Consider the following 27260-nt stretch of genomic DNA (forward strand, 5'->3'; position numbering starts at 1 on the left):
TGATTTTTGACAAAGATGCAAAAGCAATTTAATGAAGGAAGTCCAGCCTTTCAACAAATGATGCTAGAGCATTAGACATCCATTGGGAAAAAAAATGAACATTGATCTAAATCTCATACCTTCATGCAAAAATTAACTCAAAGTGGATCATAGAATTAAATGTAAAATAATAAAAATTTTAAAAAATAAATGTAGGAGAAAATCTCTGGATGTAAGGCAAGGCAAAATGTTCTTAAATAAAATAGTTAGAAATATACCTAACCAAGGAGGTGAAAGACTTCTACAAGGAAAACTACAAAACACTACTTAAAGAAATCATATATGACACAAACAAATGGAAACACATCCCATGTTCAAGGATGGATAGAATCAATATTGTGAAAATGCCTATATTGCCTAAAGAAATCTTTTTCTTTTAAATTCAAGTCAATTTTCATCAAAATACCACCATCATTCTTCATAGAACTAGAAAAAACAATCCAAAAATTCATATGGAGCTAAAAAAGAGCCCACAAAGCCAAAGCAAGACTAAGCAAAAAGAACAAATCTGGAGGAATCTCATTACTCAACTTCAAACTATACTATAAGGCCATAGTCACTAAAACAGCATGATACTGGTATAAAAATAGGCACAGAGATGAATGGAGCAGAATAGAGAACCCAGAAATAAAGCCAAATACTTACAGCCAACCAATCGTCAACAAAGCAAACAAAAACATAAAGCGGGGAACGGACACCCTATTCCACAAATGGTGCTGGGATAACTGGCAAGCCACATGTAGAAGAATGAAACTGGATCCTCATCTCTCACTTTGTACAAAAATCAACTCAAGATGGATCAAAGACTTAAATCTAAGACCTGAAACCATACAAATTCTAGAAGATAACATTGGAAAACTCTTCTAGATATTGGCTTAGGCAAAGATTTCATAACTAAGAAACAAAAAGCAAAAACAAAGATAAATAGATGGGACTTAATTAAACTGAAAAGCTTCTGCACAGCAAAAGAAACAGTCAGTAAACAGACAACCCACAGAATGGGAGAAAATCTTCACCATTTATACATCTGACAGAGGACCAATATCCAGAATCTATAAGGAACTCAAATTAGCAAGAAAAAAACAAACAATCCCCTCAAAAAGTGAGCTAAAGACATGAATAGACAATTGTCAAAAGAAGATATACAAATAGCCAACAAACATATGAAAAACTGCTTGACATCACTAATTATTAGGAACACACAAGTCAAAACCACAATGTAATACTACCTTACTGCTGCAAGAATGGCCATAATCAAAAAATCAAAAAATAATAGATGTTGGTGGGGATGTGGTGAGAAGGAACACTTTTACACTGCTAGTGGGAATGTAAACTAGTGCAGCCACTATGGAAAACAGCATGGAGATTCCTTAAAGCACTAAAAGTAGAACTACCATTTGATCCAACAATCCCACTGTTGGGTATCTACCCAGAGGAAAATAAGTTATTATACAAGAAAGATACTTGCACACACATGTTTATAGCAGCACAATTTCCAATTGCAAAACTATGCAACCATCCCAAATGCCCAACAGTTAATGAGTGGATAAAGAAATTGTGGAATATATACCATGGAATACTATTCAGCCATAAAAAAGAAATGAAATAATGATATTCACAGTTACATGGGTGGAATTGGAGATCATTATTCTAAATAGAGTAACTCAGGAATGAAAAAGCAAATATTCTATGTTCTCACTCATAAGTGGGAGCTAAGCTATGAGGATACAAAGGCATAAGAATGATACAATGAACTTTGGAGACTCAAGTGAGGGAGGAGGGTGGTGAAGGATGAAAGACGACAAATTGGGTACAATGTATACTGTTTGGGTATTGGGTGCACCAAAATCTCAGAAACCACGGCTAAAGAACCTATTCATGTAACCAAACACCACCTATTTTTCCGAAACCTATAGAAATAAAAAATAAAAATAAAAAAACAAAAAAACCAAAGTGTCCTTAGCTAACACCAAAGGCATAATCCACGAAAGGAAAATTGTTAGATCGAACTTCATCGACATTAAAACTTTTGCTTTGTGAAAGCCTAACTACAAGGAATGAAAAGTCAAGTTACAGGCTGGTTGGAAATATCTGCAAACCACATATTACACAAAGAACTAGTATTTACAATATATAAAGAACTCTGAAAAGTCAAGAGTAAAAAAACCCAAACAGTCCAATTAGAAAATGGGCAAAAAACATGAAGAGACATTTCACTGAAGAGAATGGCAGATGGCAAAAAAAAAAAGAGCACAATAAAATATATTCCACATCATTAGCCATCAGAGAAGTTTAAATATAAACCATAATGAGATATCATTACACATCTATTAAAATGGCTAAATAAAAAAAATTGATAAGGAGGGGATTCTGGGAAGATCAAAAAGTAGAAAGCACCAGGAACGTATCTCCTCACCTAGAGAACAACTGCATGGCATAATCTGTCTGATGTAACTATTTTAGAACTCTAGAGTCTATTGAAGGCTTTTAATTTCCAAGAGAAGTCTTGGACAGTAAATTGCTCTTAACTGTGGTTGACTTTAGCTCTTAGAATAATATCAGCTACTCGTACCCCACTCGCAGGCATCCTTGCACGGATTCCAGGAGCAGCCTGCACACAGTTTATAGGAGCCAGGGTGTGCAAAAAGGCCACTGTCATTCAAAAATCAGGAATCTGTTCTCTGATAGCTAATTGTTGCTTCTGATTACAAAGGTGCAGACAGAGCCAGGGGCCATTGTTGTTGCATTTCCTTCCATTGTCGCAAGCCCTTCTTTCTACAGCTGAAATGACTTCCAGGGGATTTACAGGTCTAGCACTCTTTTCCTTTTGTTTTCATTTTTTTTCTTTTCCCCTTTTGTTTTTGGAGCCAGACATTAAAGACTAGTACATTTTAAAGCAGCCACATATACATGGGAAATTAGAAAGTCACCGCTCTTACCTAGAGAAAGATGCACGCTCACAAAAGATGGGAGAAGGACTTAAGTTTACATCTCAGGCTTATCCTCAGCACAGAGACAACCTACAACAATTCAAAAAGAGAAAACAAACCCCGGGGAAGGGGAAAAAGAATCTGATTTTCACAGTTATCACATTATTATATTTAAATGTCTGGTTTTCAACAACAACAACAACAACAAAATAACAGCACATAAAAATAAACAGGCAAGTATGGCACACTCAAAGGAAAGAAAACGAACCAACAAGGTCTGTCCCTGAAAAAGTTATAATTGTGGATCTACTAGACAAAGAGTCTAAAACAAGTGTCTTAAAGATGCTCAAAAAACTAAAAGATATGGAAAAAGTAAAAAACAAATCATGTATGAACTAACTAGCAATATCAATACAGAGATTTAGAAAAAGTAAAAATAGAATGAGAAATTTTTCAATTGAAAAGTATAATAACTGAAATGAAAAATTCACTGGAGATATTCAAAGGCATATTTGAACAGGTAGAAGAAAGAGTCAGTAAACTTGAAGATAGGACAAGGAAATTATGAGTCTTAGGAACAGAAAGAAAAAATATTGAAGAAAAAGGAACAGAGCTGCTGGACACCATCAAACAGACCAACATACCCATTGTGGGAGTTCAGAAGCTTAGGAAGAGAGAGAAAGAATAGAGAGATTATTTGAAGACATAATGGCCAAAAGCTTCCCAAATCTGATGCAAGACATAAACATAAAAATTCAAGAAGCTCAATGAATTCCAAGTAGGATGAACTCAAAGAGATCCACCCCAAGACACAAGACACATTATACTCAAACTGTTGAAAGACAAAAAGAGAATCTTGAAAACAACATGAGAGAAGCAACTCATTACGTAGAAGGAATCCTCAATATGATTATCAGAATTATTGTCAGAAATGTAGGAGTCCAGAATGCAATGGGCTGACATACGCAAAGGGCTACAGAAAAAAAAACAAAAACAAACGCCAACCAAGAATCTTACATTCAGCAAATTGTCCTTCAAAAGTGAGTAAGAAATTAAGGCATTCTCATATTAAAAACAAAAAAAACAAAACCAAAGCTGAGGAAGTTTATTACCACTACACATGCTCTGTAAGAAATGCTAAAATGAGTTCTACAGGTTGAAATGAAAGGACACTAATAGTAACTTGAATCTTAGTTAAGAAATACAGTTCTCAGTAAAGGTAAAAACATGGGCAATTATAAAAGCTAGTATTATTGTAATAATGCTTTGTTAACTCCATTTTTTCCTACATGATATGAGACTAATTTTTTTAAATTATTAATCTAAAAGCTAGTATTATTGTAACTTTGGTTTGTAACTCCACATTTTGTTTTCTACGTAATTTAAGACGCTAATACATCTTTTAAAATATTAGTTTATATTTTAGAGCATATTGCATGAAGATGTAATTTTTTGTCATCAATAATTTAAAGAAGTGGGGACAGAGAAGTAGAGGAGCAATGTTTTTGTATGTTATTAAAGTTAAGCTGGTATAATTCCAAATTAGAATTGATAACTTTAGGATATTAAATATAATCCCTGTGGTAACTACAAAGAAAATAGATATACACAAGGGGAAATGAGAAAGGAATTTAAATATTTTACCACAAAAAATAAACTAACCACAAAAGAAGACAGTAATGCAGGAAATGAGGGACAGAAAAAAACTGTAAGGTATATAGAAAATCAATAGCAAAATGGGACAGAAAGAAGTCCCTCCTTATCAGTCGGCGTTAAAAAGGAAGTAAATTCTGACATATGCTACAACATGATTGAAACTTGAGGACATTATGCTAAGTGAAATAAGACAGTCATGCAAAGTCAAATACTGTATGATTGCATCTATTTGTGGTGCTTTGAGTATTCAAAATCGTAGGGACAGAAAGTAGAATGGTGGCTAGGGGCTGAGGAGAAGTAGGAATTGAGAGTTGTTAAATGGTATAGAGTTTCAGTTTTGCAAGATGAAGAGTTCTGGAGATAGATAGGTGGTGATGGTTGTAAACAATATGAATGTACTTAATACCACTGAAATATACACTTAAAATTGTTAAGATGCTATATTTTATGTTATGTATATTTTACCACAAAAAAATTGGAAAAAAATAACAACGCCAAATGCTGGCAAGGATGCAAAAAAATTGGATCAGGAAAATTGGATACATTGTTATGAAATGTACCTAAAGGCAGGCCATGTGATTAAACCACCTAAGGGATGGTGGTGGATATGGAATCTGATCAGATACTGAGGGTAATCTGATATTGAAGATGAAGGGTTCTGGATAAACCAGTCTAAGAGGATTCTTGCTAAAATTGGGCAATACAGAGAAAGACACAGAAGTCCAAAAGTTAAGGCCTGATTAGGGAGAGAATCAGAGGAGCCTGATTAAAGTTTGGTCAAGGAGAGAATCTTGGTCAATAGCAGTACTTTCACTGTACACAGATGGTACTTAATACATATTTATTGAATGGATAAGTGACTTACCATCATTTCACCACTAGATGATTCCTTTAGTCATTGACTATCTGCCAGACACCTAGATTTGCAAAATGAGAAGACGAAGGACCCAGGAAAATGAGCTCATTTTGCCTTAGTGCAGCATTGACAACCTCCCATTTGAGGTCAGTGTTTCCCAAGGGGGATCTATTGGCATTCTGGGCAGGAAAATTCTTTGCTATGTGATGCTAACACACTACAGAACTTTTAGCAACATTTTAAGAACCCTCCAAATGTCGGTTTTGCCCTCCAATTGCTGAGACATCAAAGAAATGTCCTCACCCCCTCCATTTCCTAGTGCCTCCTAGGGATACTGGTTGAGCACTTTGTCTCTTTCTAATTATTATAGCTCCAAGAGAACTTAAGGATAAACATAATTCATGAGCTACAATTCATATCCTCCCGTGGCATGGTTGCATGTATGTTATAAAAAGAAATAGGACTTCCTTGCCTTCTGAGTGGCTCTAAGTTTGAGTTTGAATTTGTCTAAAGTATTCATTTGGCTTTTATTTGTCCTGGTTGTTTTTTTTGTGGACATAAAAAAATTCCCTTTCAGAAAAATGCTGCTGAGCACATACCATATAGCACTCTGCAAACCAACCTCTTTCAATCTCAATAGAAGAAAAATATTTGAAAGGGAAAAGTATTACTGGATTATTTTTGTCAATGTGCAAAATCTCTTGAAAGGACAATTTTCTCTTGTTGACTAGCAGAAACACAGCAGTGTTAATTAAATTGCCTTGTTAAATCTGAAAGAATGTACATAGTTAACGTTGGAAACCCTTCTAATTGCCTTTGTGGAAAGGCATCAAAGGGATCTACAAGCATCTTGTTTAGAGAAGTGCTGAGGCTTGAGCTTGGGCCAATGGGACCTTTGGGAAAAACTCCTGGCGAGGTGGAGGGTGGAGAAAGCCAGAATTATCATTTCACATATTGAGCGCTTGACAAGTTTGTTTCCTTTTCCTCCATTCCCTTTGGAGAGAGGAGAAGGATGTGAGTTTGAATGGAGAGTCTGTAGAGGTGCCCCAATTCATTTGGGTGGGGACGTCCTCACACTTGCTATCTTGGGCCATGGTAGCAGGTTAGCCTTCTAGCTGTGGGAACAGGAAGAACAAATCTTGCCCCCAGTAATAGAGTTATTTCAAAAGACCCTAGGCAAAGTATGCAGCTTATATAGAAAACAATAAATACAAAATGATGATTTGCATTAAAAAGTGAAAACACTGTTGCTTTCTCATAAATCTAGTTCTGGGATAGGAATTTGGGGTGAACAGAGAGCCCCAGAAGTGTAGAAGAATGACATTTGAGGTAAAAACAGGAGTTCAGAGGTCCTGCTTTTGTACCCTGCTTGAGTTTCAGATGAGACAAAACCAGCAGCTCTGCTAAGATGCAGTGCAAAGGCTTACATGGCTTCTTGAGAAAAGCAATTTATTTTAGATTATATCACAGCAGCTATCGTTTAAACTGCTAGGGATTGTAATTGAACTCAGAACCAACCTTTTCTGTGAACACAGTGTGCAGTAATAAGTTTACCCAGGCTGTTCTAAATAACACGGACACCAGGCTTTCAGGACAGAAAGGCATAGTAGCCAAAACATGGAGTCACTAGTGTCTTGCCAACGTTCCAACAACTAACCCCTTCAAAAATACATTCTGGGAAATGTACCTAGCTGTGCATCCAAATATACACTTGCTGTCTGCTTTCTGTGATATTAACATGAAATGGCTAGGAGACAGCAATCTTGGGGATGTGAGAGAATACGCAATTAGCACTAGGGAACTTTTGTTCAATTCCCATCTTATCTAGGGTCATGACAGAGCTTGGGGTGGGGAGTTCGAGGAGAATACAGAATAAATAAAACTGTTCCTCTTGATACTGGATAATCTTTGATTTGATAATGAAGGTGATGTGCTTACCCTCCAAACCCCCAAATGTCATCCTGTCATTAAGCCCTAATGAAAGCTTAATTGTTTTGTGGAGATAAAATGATGTGTCTCGTTTCCGTACACTGCATTTGCTCTCTCCTCGTCATAAATAAATCCAGTTATACTTTATTCGCTATTCCTCCAGCGTTGTCCAGAGGCTTAGAAGACAGCATTTCATACAGGCTCAATTATGCGTTGTTGTTTTTAGTAAAAGAGCTTGTAACAATGTACTTGCTTTTTATAATCATAATTTGGAGTTGTTTTTCATGAAAGCAAAAATAAGCACGTAGTTAAAAATCAAATGGTTTTGAAACACCTTTAGTGGAAAGTAACAGTTCCCAATCCCACCCTTCCCACCTCCACCTGAGTTCCCTAAATGCAATCACTTTTCAACATTCCTGGTCTTACTTCCATATTGCTAGTTAACACTTATTTATTTTTTATGTTATCTACTGATTTTCTTCTAAAGACAAGAAGTATTTGCCTTACACTAACTTACACTAACCTTTTCACATGCTCCCACCATAACACGACATTATTCTCAACTTCTATTGGGCTTGCCACTTCTAAATTGTATTTATATCTCCCCTGATTGGTCCATCAATCTAGCCTGTGTCTTTTGCCTCCACACATCACAGGATGAGATATGTGCACTCTACCCTTTTCTTCACTGCTTTTCTTTTCCTTCCACTTTCCATTCTTGGTCAGCTATATACCATTATTTTTGCATTGTCAAATTTAATTGACATTTGCTCTGTCACCAGAGTAGTCTTTGTTTGTGATTTTTCCAAAGTTGGAAATAATGAAAATATTTGCACAATTAAGATTTGCTAAATTATTTAGTGCAGCCCCACATGGTCTCTGTCACAATTCCTGTGATACTCGAAGAGATCGTGTCTAGAATCAGGTTCAAATGGATTCTCTTCCTTTAAATCATTTTATCAAAATCATTCCACCTTTTAGTTTCTGTAATATATATTTCAAGTTTTTCTCATAAAGTTATTTTTGTTTGTTTTTGCTGGAATTTCTGATGTCCTGTTACCTTTTCTGAGTATATACCTCAATAATATCTTCAAGTTTTTTCAAGCTCATAATTACACTCTTTGTTCTATTGGTCCTGTCTCTTACAGACCTCCATTTTGCTCCCATTTGGACAGGTTGCTCTGTTGACATGCTGTGTAGAATCATCCTGAGATGTGCCCATTGCTCTCCAGGGTTGGAGTCACTGTTTGCTGGATTGAATGTGTTTTCTTTCTTTTCTAATTTGCCTTCTGATTTTGCTATTAACTTCCTAAGAAAGGGTGTGTATTAGGCCATTTTTGCGTTGCTATAAAGAAATACCTGAGACTGGATAATTTATAAAGAAAAGAGGTTTAATTGTCTCATGGTTCTGCAGGCTTTACAGGAAGCACGGTGCTGGCTCCGCTTCTAGGGAGGCCTCAGGAAGCTTACAACTATGGCAGAAGGGGAAGGGGAAGTAGGCACATAATGTGACGAAGACAGGAGCAAGAGGGAGAGAGAGTGGGGAAGCGAGGTGCTACACAATTTTAAACCACCAGATCTCATGTGAACTCAGAGCAATAGCTCACTTGTCACCAAGGAAACAGCCGGAGGCATTTATGAGACATCTGTCCCCATGATCCAAACACCTCCCAGCAGGCCCCACTTCCAGCATTGGGGATTACATTTTGAAGAGATTTGGGCAGGAACAAATATCCAAGCCATATCAGGGTGAATGGGAGGTAAACTTTCTGCATGCTTGCAGGTTTAGAAGTTTTTATTTTGCCCTCAAAACACAATTGATAGTTTGGGTGTAGACTTCTCTGTTGAAAATCCTTTTTCCTGTCTTTTAGTATGCAATCCTGCTGCTGCTAAGTCTGATGCTACTCTGATTCTTACTTATTTTGTAGGCCACCTTCTTTTTTTTTACTTTTCAGGAAATTGTTAGGAATTTCATTTTTCTATCACTTTACAGTTAATTATTCTTGGTATCAAGTAGATTCCTATACTTTGAACATTCATCTTTCCCTTTAACTCTGGGGAATTTTCAAATGCAATCTCTTTGATAATTCCCTCCACTCCAGTTTCTTTTTTTCTTATTGGGAAAATTTGGTTAGTCATCCTTAGACCTCCTGAATTGTTCATCTATATATTTTATTTTTTTCTCACTTATTTCTGTACTTGGTCTGTAGTCTAGGAGATTTTTTCCAACTTTGCCTCCAGACTTTCTATTGAATTTTTTATGTACGCATTTATAAAATTCCAAAGAGCTCTTTCTTATCTGACTATTCCTTTTTAATAGAACCCTGTTTTTGTTTTGCAGTTACCAAATCTCCTCAAATCTTTCTTGACGATATTAACTAGATTTTATTTTTAAAGTTTGTGTCTTTCCCCTAAACTGTTTTCTCCAGTGTCATGTTTTCTGTTGTTTTACTTGCTCATTTTCTTTTCTGTGGTAGACTTTCTTGTCATATTAAATTTCTGGTGATCTGTGGTGTGTGTGAAAGAATGAGGCAATAAGAAGGCTATTGTTGCGGTCTGTTTTTAAGTGGGTGGGTCTTGTGAATAGCAAGCTTGAAGAGTTTCAGTTTAGGGTGTGTGCATGGGAACTGGGGAATCTCAATGTGCTAGAGTAAGGTTTGTTTTTGTTTGTTTGGTTTTGTTTTGTTTGACATGAACTTTCACTCTGTTGCCCAGGCTGGAGTGCAATGCTGTGATCTTGGCTCACTGCAACCTCTGCCTCCCAGGTTCAAGCAATTCTCCTGCCTCAGCCTCCTGAGTAGCTAGGATTACAGGCACCTGCCACCACGCTGAGTTACTTTTTGTATTTTTTTTTTTTTTTTGAGATGGAGTCTCTCTCTGTTGCCCAGGCTGGAGTGCAGTGGCGCAATCTCAGCTCACTGCAAGCTCCGCTCCCGGGTTCACGCCATTCTCCTGCTTCAGCCTCCCAAGTAGTTGGGACTACAGGTGCCTGCCACCACGCCTGACTAATTGTTTGTATTTTTAGTAGAGATGGGGTTTCGCCATATTAGCCAGGATGGTCTCGATATCCTGACCTCATGATCCGCCCGCCTCGACCTCCCAAAGTGCTGGGATTACAGGCATGAGCCACCGCGCCTGGCCCTACTTTTTGTATTTTAGTAGAGATGGGATTTCACCGTGTTGACCAGGCTGGTCTTGAACTCCTAACCTCAAGTGATCCCCCCTGTCTTGGCCTCCCAAAGTGCTTGGATTACAGACGTGACCTACCACGCCTGGCCTAGAGTGAGGTTTTAACACTAATGATAAATGTCATGGTTCTCCCCACTTTTTTATTGCCTTGAAGCTGGTGCTTGGCCTCAGGCTAGTCCACATGGAGAGCCAGGAGGAAGGGTGGTCAATGTTACATATACATCCTGACCTGGAATTAACCCCCCTTTTCAGCCCCACCAATCTCTTCCATCCTGTGTTGTACTTGCTATTTCTGAGGCTCGATTCTTTCTGGAATAACCAGGCAGGTCGGCCCTCCTTTGTCGCAACCTCTTTTTAGGCTGTGGTTTCCTTTGCTGTGTGGTTCAGAACTCAACAGACTTTTATTCAAATCATTTATCTTCTAATGGCTTCTTCCCATTCTGTTTGTGGTTATGGGTTTGCACTTTTGCATTTCTTTAGTATCATTTAGAAAGTACTTTGGGTGGGAAAGGCAGTAAATAGGTTTGCTCAGTGGACCAGTGTGAACCAGAACACTCTATTTTTAAAGAGAGAGTTTGTGATTTTTATATGCCACATATCAAAGAAATACCATGTAGCTCTTCATTTTATGTCAACCGTTTGTTAATCTGATGCTTGGAATGAGCAGACGCAGAAAGTTGCAGGAACGTTTCATTAATTAGATAGAGCTTATACAAAATATACTTGGAAAAAAAGTGTGTTCTGCTCATTTTTCTACAGCCTCCAACTGATCAGCCCAGGAGTTTGTGTTTCTTAAGCTTTAGTGAATTAAATAAGTTTATTAATTTATTTTAAAAATTCATTATTTATCTATTTATTGAAAAAAAAGATTGGATCTATCAAAATGCTTTCCTTTTTACTCAGTAAATAAATGGGCCAAGACCTCAAGAGTAGATCTGCCAAAGGATGGCCACAATGGCCAGTGGGTATACCGAATTTTTCAATAATAAAGATTCAAATTAAAATAAATTTTAATTTTAATTTTGCCACCTGTAAAATTAACAAAGGTCTGAAAATATGTTTTACTGAAAAAGGATTATAAAATGGGTACTTCTATGTACTTTTGGTGGAAACAACAAAATTTGTTATAAACTTCCTGGTAATTTAAAATGCTCATAGTATTTAATCTGGCAATTCCCCATTTTAGGAATTTAAGACAAGAAAATAATCAGAAATTAAGATCAAGATGGATTTCTTACAATGCTCATTATAGAATTATGTATAATAGAAAAACCCTAAATGACATAAATAAAGAAAAAAATAAAATTTGGCACATCTATACCGTGGAATATCATTCATACATTAAATAATGTTTATAAATAGTTTTTAATGAATTCGTAAAATGCTTAGGTATAATTTAGGTAAAAAAACAAAACAAAACTTGGAAATGGTATATATATGAAGTGCTCAACCGTTCAAAAAGGAAAAAAACCTAGAAGGAACTATACTAACATTTTAACTGTGGTTTTTTGTTGGCTGAATTGTGTGACATGTTTTCTTTTTTTGCTTCTTAACATTTTGTTGCATTTTTCAGATGTTTTCTAGTAACTATGTTTGGTTTTGATAGAAGAAAAAGAAAAACACTTTAAATTTTGTGCCTCTGAAAGTAAACCTTTTAAAAACATCACCAAATGACCCGCGTAGTTTTCTTCCCCTGAACTTTTTCCCTTTTCTATCACAGAAGCAAAAGTCGACTGCGTAAAGTAGTATGTGTAGTGTTTTCCATTATTGAAAGTATTTCTCATGCATTTGGAAAAGCTAACTGGTACGTTATGTTAGATTTGCTGCCTTTTTCTCTCTGTATGTCACATCAGATGTCGAAAGTCTGATTTATTTCAACATTAGCTAAAGGAATATTCAGATTCTCCAGAAGGGGGAAGCTATAGCTGTGTCTTGAATGGAATTAGAGCTGAAGTGATAAACAGTGGACTGACTGCCAGACCCTCGGCTTTAGTCCTGGCTAGCTCACTTGATGACTAGTCTGGGCTTTCTCTTGTGAACAATGAGGTTGCTGAATGGGATGATCTCTAAGGTCCTCTTAGGTCTCTTACTCCAACATTGCAAATTCCTTACTCTGGAATAGACCACAAGAAACTAAGATAAAGAAATGATTGAGTGAGAGGCATGTGTTCTAATAGTGTGTTTTGTTGACAATTCTGTGCTTTAAGCAGAGAACATGGGTTTTTTGAATTAATACTTTTACATCCACTTGAACAATGAGACAACAGAGGTACCATAAGCCCAAAATAGAAGACACACTGTATTTTAGGCCTAGAAAGGATTATTGCTCTCAGAAGCACAGTATAGACTGAGTTTTCTGGCCCACAGAACATAAAGATAAGTTCTACAATTAATTTTGGTGGATTTGTTTCCCCTCTTTGAGAAGATGTACCCAGTTGGCAGAATTTTGTGTGAAAATGGAAGCCATTATGGGACAGGTGCTGGTGCTTTGTGCAGTGAGAGCCTTGTAGGTAGGCCCTGGTTGACGTCTGCTTTGCCCAGTGACTGCTGCTACCCTGCTATCCTTCCTACTGTATTCAAGATCCAAAATGGAAATTGCTGGGTTTTTTTTCCAGATTATAAAAGTAATACCTGACTATTTTATAACAATTAAAATGTAAAAATCCAACACGACAGAAAATTATGAAAAAGTATCAGTTATCCTACAACAGCAATAAGCTTAATATGCAGGATTTTCTCCCACACTTTCTTATTCACACACATACACACACTCACACAATTGATACATCCAGTAATACTATTTTGTTGTTTTATTTTACCACGTATCATGTCCATAGAATTTTATATCATCATTTATAATTTCAGTATAGTATTACATTGTATGAGTGAAATATAATACACTTGGCTTGGATCACCCCCTTTGAACGACTTCTAGTTTGTGTGCAACTTTGGTTCTTAGAAGCAATGCTGCAATGAAGAATTTTTTTTTTTTTTGAGACGGACTCCCGCTCTGTCGCCCAGGCTGGAGTGCAGTGGCGCCATCTCGGCTCGCTGCAAGCTCTGCCTCCCAGGTTCACGCCATTCTCCTGCTTCAGCCTCCGGAGCAGCTGGGACTACAGGCGCCCGCCACCACGCCCGGCTAATTTCTTTTTGTATTTTTAGTAGAGACGGGATTTCACCGTGTTAGCCAGAATGGTCTCGATCTCCTGATCTCGTGATCCGCCCACCTCGGCCTCCCAAAGTGCTGGGATTACAGGCATGAGCCACAGCGCCCGACCGCAATGAAGAATTTTGTATGTATATCTTTGCACTGTTCTTCAACCATTTCTCAAGGAGAATTTTATGAAAATGGAATTTCTATGTCAATAATGTATAACATATATGTGTGTATATGTAGGTATATATACTTACATAAACACACGCATACGCAATGTTAACTGCCCTCCATAAAAGTTGGACTATTAATTCTTCCACCACTGCCACAGCTTTATTCCTCCACGTGCCCCTTATCAGAGTGAACCTCAGATGTTTCCAATTGAAGAGGGGGTCAACAAACTGCACCTGAGAAGGGAGTCTCTAGCTTAAGGCAGGCGCAAACGCCTTTAGGAAGGTCCAGTTTGGAAGCTGTCAGTGGGAGTTCTGACTCGCTCCTTTTTTAGCTTTTCATCTCACATTAGCTCCGTTAGCTCTGGAGAGTTTTGCAGAACAAGCAAAGCAACAGGAGTGTTTTGCCTTTGCTCCTGCGATGCTTCATCAAGTAACAGGTGTCCAGATTTTCACTGTCTACTATATGTAAGTTCCCCCCTTCCTATTTACCTGGCATGTGGTGTTTTTAGCAATATTCAATGTTTTCTGTTTGTTTTCTTTGCTTTAGGCTTCTACCCTCCCCCAAATCCTTCACCCCCAACTCCTAGACTGCCCACCTGCTACACTAGACCAGGGAGATAAAGTACCACGCACAATTGTTCTTAAGCCCAGACCATTGATTTTCCTGAGTTTAAGCTGGCATCGTGAGTTGTTAACCCTGTTAGAAAAATACAAGTTGGATTTATGATTCCCTTACACAGGTAATTGGGCTCTAATTTTAAAATTCAAGCCAATTGATTTATACCATATTGCATTATAACATAACAAAAGCGCAGTTCAGTCCAGGTGACATGAATTTGAGCTTCCAATTACCTGATAAATTTTCAGTTCTTTGGTAAGTGATACCTAGGTGGACGTCAACCTGTTGTGGTTCCCTCTACCCCATTGTCCTCCCATCTATCCTCTGACCTCTCATTTTTTCCTTTTTTCCTAAGCTTGAAGGCTTAGGAGTGACCTGCTTCAGAAGTCCAAACCCTGCATATTGAGACATTATCAGGAATTTTGTGTCTTATCCTTCCCCACAAACTCTTGTTAACATTTTATTTCAACTCACAGTGTATTTCTGCTGGGTCACTATTATTGCATTGATTATAATATTTGCTGTTAAGCCACCGGGTATATAAATTGCTTTCTTGGTGTATGACAATTCGTCCCCAAGATTACTAGCTTTTCCCATCCTTTTTCCTCCTTTGCAATAATTTTCTGCATTGTATGTATTCTACATATTTCTGTAAAACATATCAAGTTATTTTTGGAACAAAGGTTGGCTATAAACAAATAACACATACTGCTAGAATCGGTTTCTGGGAGACTTGAAGAGTTATCCAGCAATCAGAGGCAGTTAATTGGAATCTATATTTCAAAGTGTTTTTCTTCTTTTGGCAAGCCCTTGTTATTTTGAGCAGGGGACTATTTTAAGTAATCCTTTGAACATTTGTCAGATCAAGGGGCAGAGGAGAGGACAACCAGGGAAAACGTGGGCAAGTGGAAAGAACCCTGGACTTGAGGGCCTCGAGTACCAGAGTCTCTTCTTTCTAGGAGGCCTTGGGCAGGTCACTTCACCTCTCTAAATCTCACTTCTCACATTTGCAACATGATTTCCTTATCTCTGAGGCCCTTCAGAATTGCAGGAGCTAAATCTAAAGGCTATAACTTTGGAGAAAATTCTAATCTCTCACCCCATTACGACTTTCTGTATTACTTTTAACTCCCACCCTTCTGAAAAACAAATTACCTGCTGCAGAGTATTTAAAAGTGCTCAGGTATTGGATGGCTACCCTGTAAGAAATATTTTCTGCCTCACGCTAAAGGAAGTAAAGAGAGTAGACTCTCTTCCATGCCTTTCCACAACGATATGTTTTCCTAGTGTTCATTGCTAAAGGTATATTTCTTAGGAGGGCCATGTAGGGATATGAAAGAAATATGTGAAGTGGCAGAGGAAGCTGTTAGGAAAAATCTGTATTGTATTAAACGAAGAGCTCTCTTGCTGTATTTAGGACCACTTCTTGAGCATGGCCAATTCTGAGCTATTTTAAAAATAAACTAGAGCATTGTAATTGCTGAATGATAACGTTGCACTTTCGCTCTATGTGCTCTGGGTTATGTAATACACATTTTCTCTTCTTTTTCTGGTGAATTGTTTGAAGTAACACAGGTGGGAAAAGTGTTCTGATTTGAATTAAGGCCAGGTGAAGAGAGTGAAATAATCAGTTACTTTACAGTTTTGCTTTTTTCCCCCCACTTTTACCCTTAACCAATCACTATGAGTAATGCCATGTCAACTCTGCTCTCTAGTAACATTGGTGAGGTTCTTTTTCTTTCAAAACATTTTTTGCTCATTTTTTTCTAACTCCTCTAAAAGAAATTGTTCCCCCCACAAAAGAAAATCAGAATTATCTTTATGAAGTTCTTAGCAGCTCTTTAAAATATTCTTTTTGGCTGATGAATCTAGTCACTTTTGATCTGTGAGCATAATGGATAAACAAAATGTATGAAATTGAATCTGAAAATGTCATTTTATTGTGAATAGATCCAAAATGTTTTATTTTTGACAGTCCCAGATAAAGGATGATATAATTAGGCATCTGACTTAACTGTGAGAGAATTGTTTTCTTAGGCAAATTACACTGTTCTTTTTCAAATGGTCATTGGCAGAATTAACCAGGTTTAATACCATTTCGCTCACTTGATTTTAAAAAATGTGTTCGTAAATATACATATATAAGTAATTTTTTACATTCTTGACCATGTATTACTTCCTATTTCAGGTTATAACCAGTAGGAATTTGCTAGTTTACTCTGGTAATTACCTGTTCTCCTAGCTGCAAACACTGCTAAGTAGTCTTTAAATGCAACTGAGACGATTGTTAAAAGAACATTTAAAATCCTTCCATTAAAAACAAGTAACCAAATTTGGTAAAGTTCTTTCTGACCATCTGGGGTCTTGCAAAAGTTGAGAAATCTCGGGCACTATCAGGAATGTCACCAATAGCTAGTTATTTGAGAGTAATTTCATGTGTGAGGAATGCGTTGGAAGACTATTTTAAGTCCACACATTTCAAGTAGGTTTTATTTATTTGAATCCGGGAGCATATGGATTGAAAAATTCTCAAGGTAAGCTTTTGGTTATGAAGTCATTTATAACCAAATCAGCAGTGATCAGTGAGAGCTGGAGATTATAATTGAATTGGGGAGTGTTGAGGCTCTTACAGCACTCTTAACTATTTGAAGTTGTTATAGAAACCGTATAGTGGAATATGACGTACCCACATACATATGTGTACGACGTAGGTAGTAGGATGTTAGAATGGTTGTATTGTCTATTGTCTCAGTTTCACAGAGGCACCCATAATACAGCTACCAAAAGACAGCTGCCTCATAGGAAGTCGTGATCCTGGTCCATGGCTTTTGTATATATGAGTCCAGAGGAGACGAGACAAGATGTCTCTTTAGAGAGAACTGTGGCCATGTATTAAGTCATCACTACCCTCTTGGGAGAAAAAGTAGAGTGTACTATCTTGTAACACAAAACCCCAGTAGGAGTCATTAAGAGGACTAATCAGAAAGCTCTGAATTATTTCTTGCAGTTGGAAAACCGGAGGCTTGTGCCTGCATCAAGCCTGGGAAGTTTAGAGGGCCCATGCATTTGATACTCACCCTGAAACTCTGGAAGGCCAGGAGAAGAGGGGCTGGCCAACTGCTTGGGTGGTAGGGTAGGAATGCTGCTGCTTGCGAAGTGGCCAATATTTCCCAGTTTTTGTCAAGGCATGAGATGTGTGTGTTTCCTGGGGATCAGTTCTGGACTGTGCAAAGAAGAGGGTCAGCCTGGGATTGTTTTTGATCTACTTCAATACAGTAACTGAAGGAGTCATGGAAAAGCAGCATATGAGGTCCAAGGTAGATGCCTAGATGACCTGGGGCTTGGGATGGGGGGTCCCCGGCCACCCACCTGGGATCTAGTGAGCTGTTTGAGAGAAGAACCCAACAGGAAACCTCTGCAGAATCCATAAAAGCTTATCAAAAGAGAAAGTGTCAGCCCTAACTATCTGCCAGGCCCAGAGACAGCCAAGCTAGATTATATCAGAACTAGCACAAGGAGGAGCTCTTCTGTCTCTTAGTTTCTTCAACCTTGAGAAAGGCAGAATGCTGGCTAGTAAGGTGGAGGGACCACAGGGTGATCTGGAGGAGGAGAAAATCACCACACCCATCGTTCCATTGCAGGCTTTCAGTCTGAAGCAGGGCCAAGCTGAGAAGGGGAAAGATTCCATAAAAAAGCAACATGGTTGTGGAGTTTGTTTTCTCACCTGGGACTGTATGTGTAACCTGAAGTTATTTTAGAACTGCCCATTACCTGTGAACAGCAAACTCGTGGGCCTGCTGTAGTTTTTATCCAAGGGCAAAAGAAGATTATTACCACCTAATCAAATTTAGAGGGGCAAGGAGAGTAAAATGTTGTGTTTTATGCAATGAATCATGCTTGTTCAGCATACTCGTTACATGAAGTTATGTATTTGTATGCTTATTTCTAAATAGACATGCTCTCTACTAAACTCCTAGGTACATACCTATGTATTCAACATATATTAATAAATGTATCTGTTTAGATTAATAGAACCAATTTTCTCAGTAAAATAATTTGCTCTAGGAACCAACATTAATCAATTTCAAATTTTCAATACTTCACGGTATCAGTTTTTCAACATGCTTATGTTACTGTTTTCTCCCATTTTAACATTAGAGATAATGAGAAAACAAAAATATGGTAGGGCAAACACCTATGAAGAAAAACAGGATATATAGAATAGATTCAGTAGCAGGCAAGCATGTTAAATTTTCTCTTTTTCAATCTTGTAGTACCTGTCTATTCTAGAACATCTTTCCTCCAGTGCAGCATTTCCTAAAACATAGCCTTCAGGATGGTAAGAGGAAGTATTTGAAATGACAGTTTCCTAGTTAGATATGCGAGGGAAATACATTTCCCTTTGCCAAGCTCTACCAGCCATGGGACTTCTCAAACTCTCTCTTAGTGTATGTTGTAAATTTCACAGTGGCATTGCCCAAACATATTTGGTAACAGCACACTGTTTTGATGGGGGCTGTGTTTTGAAAACATGCCTTTAAGATCCCTGGTGGACTGTTCAAGTCTGACAGTTATCCTCACAAATACAGAACATAGATTCCAGATCCTAAAAATATCAGATGATTCTAATGATAATAAGTTATTTCTGGAGGCTAGGAAATATATTCTGCCAATTCGTTCTTTTCTGGTTTGGAGGAAACTACTTAATGCAGATACTACTACCCTTGATCATAGAAGGAGTATAAATAATTGAGTATACTGAAACCCTAAGGTGATCATTCTTGATCACCTTAGGCTGGAGAAAGTGGCTGGAGAAAGTTTGGGCATATCTAAAACCTATTTACAAGACCATCTATGCACAGCATCTACATGAGCCTAAGAATGCACGTAACTTGGTTTTATTAAACACTTTTGCATCTGTGAATCTAGATGTAGGATTTAGCTTAGTACAGTTAAGATCACTCTGCCTCGTATAGTCTGAAGTCGGGTAATATGCCTTAAGATTTGTTCTTTTTGCTTAGTCTTGCTTTGTCTATGCAGGTTCTTTTTTGGTTCCATATGAACTTTAGGATTGTTTTTTCTAGTTCTGTGAAGAATGATGATGGTATTTTGATGGGAATTGCATGGAATCTGTAGGTCGCTCTTGGAAATATGGTCATTTTCACAATATTGATTCTACCCATCTATGAGCATAGGATGTGTTTCCAGTAATTTAACGCTGTGGGGGGTGGGGGAAAGAAAACAAAATCATGTTGTACATTAAAAGAGAAAAATGTAGATTGTCTCTAGAGTGGAAAACTGTTGTCACTTTCTCTTGCAGTGAAGACTCATTCATTCAACAATAGTTGGGTGCCTACTATGAGCCAGGTTATACGTGAGGCCCTGGAAATGCAACGGTACACAAAGATACACATAGTCCTTGCCACATGGAGCTACCAGTTCAGCTGGGGAGATAGACAATATCAAACAGCCATACCAAAAACTGTGAAAGTGCTTTCATGAAGGAAAAGTTCCAGATGTTATGACAGTGTGTCTTAGGGGCTTTGACCTCATTAGGGAACATGGGAAAGTTTCAATTGAGCTGAGATGGGAATAGGAGTTAACAAGTGAAGGAAGGGAGGAAAGCACATTAAGGGCAGAGAAAGCAGCAGGTACAAAACCCAGGGCCAGAGGAAGCAGGGTTGGCATCACCAACAAAGAGAGAACCACGTGCCCCTGGAGGGGGTTGGGGGAGAGGATACGCCTCTCCCATCTGATCTTGAGATTGTTTCCACCTGTGATGACTTTGCTCTGAACTCTTCTCTTTCGCAGAGTGATGGTTAAAGCCCAATGGAAAATGCAACCACATTTCTCCCCTTTTTTGTGCATTTACTTTGGAAATTTCTAATATAGAAGAAAAGATTTTTGTTTTACAAACTTGAGAATGAGCATGAGTAGCTCCTTACCATTTCCCCCATGGGGAGGGTGTGTGTGTGGGTAAAGAATCTGTTATCATTCCTTGTCTTCGGGCCTCTTATGAAATGCTTAGAAATACTCAGTTCCATTTAAATTAAGGATCTGCAACCCTGGGTCTGACTGAATTAGCTTTTGCCAAATGGCCATCGGTTCTAACTAACTGTGGCTTTGAAGATCTTATGTATTCCAGTGTGGTGTAAATTATCCTTTGGGGGCATGTGCTGGTAATTCTCCATCCCCCGCCGTCCTAGTCTATTAGGCGACCTTGTCTGCCCTGCTTGTTGACCCAGGAGGTTGACTGTGTCACCTGGGCTTCCATGTCTCTGTCTTCCAGTTTGGCTTGGTCAATGGGAGGTACTGGAAAGAGATCAGGAAATGGGCAGAGAGAGAGAGAGAGATGGGGGATGTTTACTCCCATGGAAGTCTTTCTCATTATGTTTTTTCAGGGTCTGTGTCCCTTCAAGGCTGCAGCAATGATGATAGTTGTCCCACCCCCCACTCCTACCCCACCCACCTTTACCTCACCAGGCTCTGATAACATGTTCTCTTTCTTTGCTTTTTTAGGCCCAGGATACTAAAGGCATCCTGCTGTAGCTAGTCCCAGGGGCTTCAAATCCTTACCTTGTAACCCAAGCTCCACCTCTGAAAATAGTTTATTTCTCTTCAAAGTTGAAGATGAGTATGACATCTGTATCCTGTCAGGATTCTGACTGATGCCATCAGAATCTGGTTTTTGGCTGCCCATTTTATTCTCTCCCTTCCAAAACCTGAATAGGCTTCAGATGGAGATAACTAGGGACCAGAAGAAGGATGGTGAAATTCCCAGGATTATACAAGCTCACTTTCCTCTCTGGGCCCAAAGTAGATCAGTCTCTGGAGAAACGAAGGACACTGTTTGCCATCGTATATCTGTCTGGCTGTCACTCAGGACCTAATTGGACTCTCTTAAATTTCATTCTTTTCATGCTTGTCATGTTTCTGGGCCCCTGAGAAATTTCTTGCCATGTGTATTCTGAAGCAAGACATTTTGACATAGCCATTTTGATGCTGTGGATATTTTAATCTTCAAAGTGCAAAGAATAAAATATAGGTCACAGACACAATAGACATCTTCACACCCTCCTGGGCCCTCTGCCTCATCCTTGTACCTCACCTTCACTTGAATTGTATTTTTACTTTGTAAAAATATTCTTACATATATGCAAAACTCAAGAGAATAGTATGGATTCTCATGTATCTGTCATCCAGCTTCCATGATGATCAACCTATACTTGAGTACATGTATTTTTTTCTTTTCTTTTCTTTTTTTTGAGACAGAGTTTCACTCTTGTTGCCCAGGCTGGAGTGCAATGGCATAATCTTGGCTCACTACAATCTCCACCTCCCAGGTTCAAGCAATTCTCCTGCCTCAGCCTCCCAAGTAGCTGGGATTACAGGTACCCACCACCATACCTGGCTAATTTTTTGTATTTTTGGTAAAGACAGGGTTTCACCATGTTGGTCAGGCTGGTCTTGAACTCCTGACCTCAGGTAATCCTCCTGCCTCAGCCTCCCAAAGTGCTGGGATTACAGGCGTGAGCCACCACACCTGGCCTGTGTGTTTCTTTTTTTGCTGATGTTTAAAGCAAATCCTACTCAATTATTTCATCTATAAATACTTAAGTATGTTTATTTAGCAGATAAGGACTTTAAATGTAATCACAGTAGCATGCAATAAAATGAGCAAGCATTCTTTAATATATGATAAATAGTCCATGTTTGATTTTCATTCATTTCCTCACTTTTTTTTCAGTTGAGTTTTTACAATCATAAGCTGTATGACATCCATGCATTGCCTTTGGTTGCTGTGTCTCTTGGATTTTCTTTAATTTCTATCAATCCTCCACCTTTAAATTTTCTTATTGAAGTGTAACAAAAACAGCAAAAGTGCACACATTTTAAGTGTGTAGCTTAATAAATGTTTCCAAAATAAAGATCCCATGTAACTATTTCTCAAAGATGTAGAAGATATCACTCACTGGCACCCAGAAGTTTCCTGGTCACTAAGTGAACACCTGCTCTGCAAGATATACACCATTTTAATAATCATAGATTGATTTTATCTGTTTTAAACTTCATAAAAATAAAATAATACAGCATGTTATCTTTTGATCTATCTTTGGGGAATTTCAACTGTCTTTTAGGAAAAAAAAACTTATTGGGGTATAGTGTGTATATAATAAACTGTGCCCATATAAAATTCATTCATTGAGCTTTAAAAGAGGGATACACCCATGAGTCCACCACCAAAATCAAAATGCAGAACATTTCTGCCACTCCTAAAACTTTCCTTGTACCACACTGTGGACATTTCCTCCTGTCACTCCCAGCTCTCAGGCAACCGTTGATTTTGTTTTCTGTCACTAGCGGTGATTTTGCATTTTCTAGGATTTTTAATGAATTGACTCATAATATGAACTCCCTGATGTCTCGCTTCCTTTAGTGAACATGATGACTTGGAGAATAGTGGTTGCATGTGTTAATGTTCCTTTTTATTGCAGAATAGTATTCCATTGTATGGTTATTTGACATTTTGTGTATCCATTCACTTGGTTCACATATGGGTTGTTTACATGTTTGGATCATTATGAATAAAGCTGCTTGTGTATAGATATGTGTGGACATGTTTTCATTTCTCTTGATAAAAATGTTAGAGTGGTACTTACCCAATTTACCTAGTACTCTTTCTTCCATCCTACATTCTATGCTTTCATCTGGGAAATTTTTATTCTGCCCAAATAACCCCCTTTAGTTCCTTTTAGTGTTTCCTTTAATGTGGATTTTATCTTCTTGCAGAGATATGTTAACATTCTGGCAGGTGGATACAACATAAGCAAGTTATATTTATTTAATCCAGAAACGATATTTTTCACACTCTCTGGTCTATTTCTGGTTTGTCCTAACAATTCAAGCCTTTTGAGTTTCTCAAATGAAATTCCGGGGTGTTGACTATGGCCTTTGTCCTTAGTGACTTCTAAATTGCAATTTTGTTTGTCTCCCCAACACTGTTAGACTGACAAAATGGCTTCTTCGTTTTTGGTCTTTTAGCGCTGATTTTTGCTTAGTTTATTGGTCTCTTCATATATCTGCAGTTTAGGAATTTGAAAATATCTCAAGGGGAAATTATATTAGGAGTATTGGGCTCACTTTTCTTTGGTTCACTGTTCTCACAAATCTTAGTCCCTCAAGTCCTAGCTGCTGCTTCTATAGCCCTTAACTTCCAAACTTCCCTCTCTAGCTCAGAAACTGCATCAAGCTCTAGCTGCTGCTTTCTACTTGGTTTATTCCCTGACAATGCAAATTTACAAATGCCCTTAGGACACAAAGTTGCTTTAACTATAGAGCTCACCTCAATGGGCTTTCTTTCCCTGAAGCATCTAGGATGCTTGAATCTTGCATGCCTTGGTTGTTCTCTGATGCTTTTGAACAGCTCTGTTTTTTTTTTTAAATTTATGCATCTATCACAATTATTTTCTGCAGGAGGATTAGTCTGATGTATGAAGTTATTCATTCATAGCCAGAAGCATAACTTTTTCAGTCATGTTTTAAGAAAAGCCCTCCACTCCCACCCCCCACACACCATTTTTTAAAATGCCATTTGTTTGTTGAAAAGATATGCCATTCACATCCTCTTTGAATTCTTCACACATTTGATTTCTGATTTGCATTTTTGTAGTCATTCTTAAACATGTTTTTTCTGTTTCTGGTAAATATTTGGTTATATATCATAGGATGTTAATATATCTCCCTATGATAGTAACATTAATATATCACAGGGAGCATCACACCATGAGCCATAAAATGAAAAGGTTCCTGAACTTTGCTCCACAGTGGAATCACCTAAAGCATCTCAAATTAAAATTACTGATGCTCTTACCTCAGACATTGTGATTTGATTGATTTGGTACACGACCTGAACATTAAGATTTTTAAGAGTTCCCCAAGTGATTCTAATGTGCTTCAAAGCATGGGAACCACTGACGTAATGTCCGATTATCCCACATTTAGTTAAGTTAGGATTGATCACAGATTTCACATGTTGTCAGTGTGATGCCATAAATATCACGTTTCCAATTAAGCTTTTAAGGCAAAGGTTTTGCAGCTACGAATGGTGGTTGCCTAGACCCATTATTTCATTAAGAGCTGTGAAATGGTGATTTTCTAAATCTGTCATTCCTCCTTTTATTAACTGTGATTCCTCTATAAGGAAAAATGTTCCCTCCATGTCGTGTGGTTACTTTAAAAGGTTGTCCATACAGGAAAGGCAGGGTAAGTGTTTAATTTCCCCTAGTTTCTTTATGTTAATATTTTCTAAATCATAAGTTGGTGTGCTGGCAACTTCTAAGGGTGACCATTGATTTTTACTCTTAAGAAATGTTTGAATGTTTGTGTATTTGATCTATTTCATTCTACCTCTTTCACTGTTTTTATTGAAGTTGATTTGTCTTGGCCAGTGGGAGCCACTTTCAAGTTAGCTCCAAGTCCCTTTGACATTACTCTGGTAGGTTTTGATAGCTTTCCACAACAAACTTTGTCAATTCATCATGTCTATTTCCTGGAGCAGATCTGGAATGAGTCATTTCTTCAAGAATCCCTCGTCCCTTTCAGTGAGAAGAAATGCTTAAAAGTCCAAAATAGAGGCACTAAGTACAACCTTATCCTTATCTCTCAGCCTATTCATTTCTCTCAATTTACTTGACAAGACTAATCATAATAATAACATAATTCAGTTTTTTACCACATACTGTATGTATGTTTTAGGATACTTCTCTGCACCTCAGTGTTCACGTCTATGAAATGGGAATGATAATTGAAATAATCTAGGCATAATGCTTCTCCCATTGGCTTTACAATAGACAGCCAATAGGAATAATGGTGGTGATAATAGTAATTATGTGGCAATAATGGTAGTAGTGATGGTAGCAGTTCAATTTTTCAACAAATTATTATGTACCTAATGTAAGCACTGGACATAGGCAGTAGTAGTGATGGTCATAGTAGTTATTTTTTAAATAAATATCATACCCTTCCTATATGTGAGGTACCGTATTGAGTACTAGAGATGGAATGGTAAATGAGACAGGCATAGCCCTTATCTTTAAGGAATGGTAAATGAGACAGGCATAGCCCTTATCTTTAAATGAAAGACACACTGGCAAATATAAATTACTTTTGATCAAAAAGCATTTACTTAGGTAATTCTCTAACTTCTACTAAAATTCCAAGAAGTTTCATACCAAAATCAAAATGACTGCTTCAAAGTGGTGCTATCAAAGTGGCCATAGTGAAATGTCTCCTACCCAAGTGTCCTATGCATTTTGCTGAGTCTTTTTTTTTTTTCTCTAAGCACCTTTCCCTTGAGAACTAGTTTTAATGAAGGGGGTTCTTTTGCAGTGGCTCAGAGGGTTGAAACTGGAGCTTCTCTTCTCTCTCTACCCCTGGTGCTGCCAGGATTCCCAGACAGCAGCTGCTTACCAAGGAGAGCCACCTGTCTTGGAAATGGAATGAAGCCCCACCAGCCCCCCCCATGACTTGGCCTCAGAGGAGGAGAAAGGTGCCATCAAAGCAAGGGTTTCTATAGAACCCAGAGTCAGGAAGCCCCTTGGCTTTCTCTGTTACTTTAGAGTGAAAATGAGGTCACAGGATGTCCCTTTCTGTGAATGATTGAATAAAAGACCAAGAGAAAACCTTCTCCGTGTCCAACAGCTAAAAGTATCCTCATGCTGTGAAGCACTCACTTTTTTGGCTTTTTATGTAGTAGCCAAAAGACAGTCTCAGCAGGACAGGAGCACAGGACGCTGGAGAGGTGAGAGCGGTTATTTTCCTCCTCTCACTTCTGGTGATGCCTACTTACTTCATAGCGGGGGGAAAGCCTCTTAATTGGAAAAAGAATAACACAAATTTTTCAGCGTTTTGCCACTCTTGATCTTGCATTATTTTCTCTTACTACATAGGAACTCATCAGGATTCTTCCTCCTCTTGATCATTGTATCCATCCATAGGAATTTATCCAGCTCCCTTTTGTGGAAAGTGAACTGTTTTAACGGTAGGACATGCCCAAGTCTGGTAACCTTGAGGATCTTGTTGTCTAGAGGATGAAGGTAAAATTCATTCATTCTGGCCAGGCATGGTGGCTCATGCCTGTAATCCCAGCACTTTGGGAGGCCAAGGCGGGTGGATCATGAGGTCAAGAGATCGAGACCATCCTGGCCAACATGGTGAAACCCTGTCTCTACTAAAAATATAAAAATGAGCTAGGCGTGGTGGTGCTCGCCTGTAGTTCCAGCTACTCTGCAGGCTGAAGCAGGAGACTCACTTGAACCTGGGAGGTGGAGGTTGCAGTGAGCCGAGATTGAGATGGCGCCACTGCACTCCAGTCTGGGTGACAGAGCAAGACTCTGTCTCAAAAACAAAACAAAACAAAAAACAAAAACCCACATTCATTCTACAAAGCTTAATTGATTCTGCACAGGATTCTTGGGCCTGGGTTACAGTCAGGAATCCACTAGAAAATGCTCCTATTCTCCTGAGGAGGGTTGACAAATTAAGACCAAATTCAGCTGTGGCCTGTGTGTCTGACCCTTTGAGCTAATAATAGATTTACGTATTTAAAGTATTCTTTTTTAAAAATGCAAGAGACTATATATATATGTGGCTCACAAAGGCAAAAATACTTGCTGTCTGCCCATTTAAGGGAAAAGTTTGCCAACCCTGCTCTTGG

At 38.2% G+C, this 27260-nt stretch overlaps 1 protein-coding gene across 22 annotated transcripts in view; it reads left to right on the forward strand.

Annotated features, from left to right (window-relative positions):
• FHIT (fragile histidine triad diadenosine triphosphatase) overlaps window positions 1-27260 on the forward strand; it is a 1508090-nt gene that overhangs the window by 577821 nt on the left and 903009 nt on the right. Inside the window, exon 1 of one of the 22 annotated variants that reach the window (XM_054479722.2) lies at window positions 13762-13892. The exons of the other annotated variants lie outside the window; for them this stretch is intronic. The gene's annotated coding sequence lies outside the window, so the exon portion shown is untranslated. Of the gene's footprint in view, window positions 1-13761; window positions 13893-27260 lie in introns of those variants that run through there. 22 annotated transcript variants of the gene reach the window in all.

This window comes from Pongo pygmaeus, chromosome 2, assembly GCF_028885625.2.
Source record: "Pongo pygmaeus isolate AG05252 chromosome 2, NHGRI_mPonPyg2-v2.0_pri, whole genome shotgun sequence".
Taxonomy (NCBI): Eukaryota; Metazoa; Chordata; class Mammalia; order Primates; family Hominidae; genus Pongo; species Pongo pygmaeus.